This window comes from Nematostella vectensis, chromosome 1 (assembly GCF_932526225.1).
Source record: "Nematostella vectensis chromosome 1, jaNemVect1.1, whole genome shotgun sequence".
In the NCBI taxonomy this organism is placed as follows: domain Eukaryota; kingdom Metazoa; phylum Cnidaria; class Anthozoa; order Actiniaria; family Edwardsiidae; genus Nematostella; species Nematostella vectensis.
In genome coordinates, this window is record NC_064034.1 from 9,555,800 (window position 1) to 9,556,218 (window position 419).

Here is a 419-nt window from a genome sequence, read left to right on the forward strand (position 1 = left end):
TTGTGTCGGTCACGCACCACTCCCATGAGGGACTAGGGAAACAGAGGCTCTACGTTTTTTTTTATGAGCAAAGAGAAAGGAACTGACTCACTTTTAAAACAACTGGTGCACTTTGAAAAAACTGATGCATTTTTAAAATCAATTTCTACATAGGAGAAAGAGAAAGTAACTGACGCACTTTTTAAACAACTGGTGCACTTTGAAAAAACTGATGCATTCTTAAAATCAATTTTCTACATAGGATTTATTTGGTCATTAATGTGATACCCATAAGGCAGCGGGGGTAACGATATATGGATTCACACATGCAGCCTAATTTGAATTGTATAGACTGAACGTATACAACGGAAACTTGACGTATTTTGATTACATCACTGAGAGCGTGATTTGGGCGAATAGCAAAGCTTCATCAGGTAATT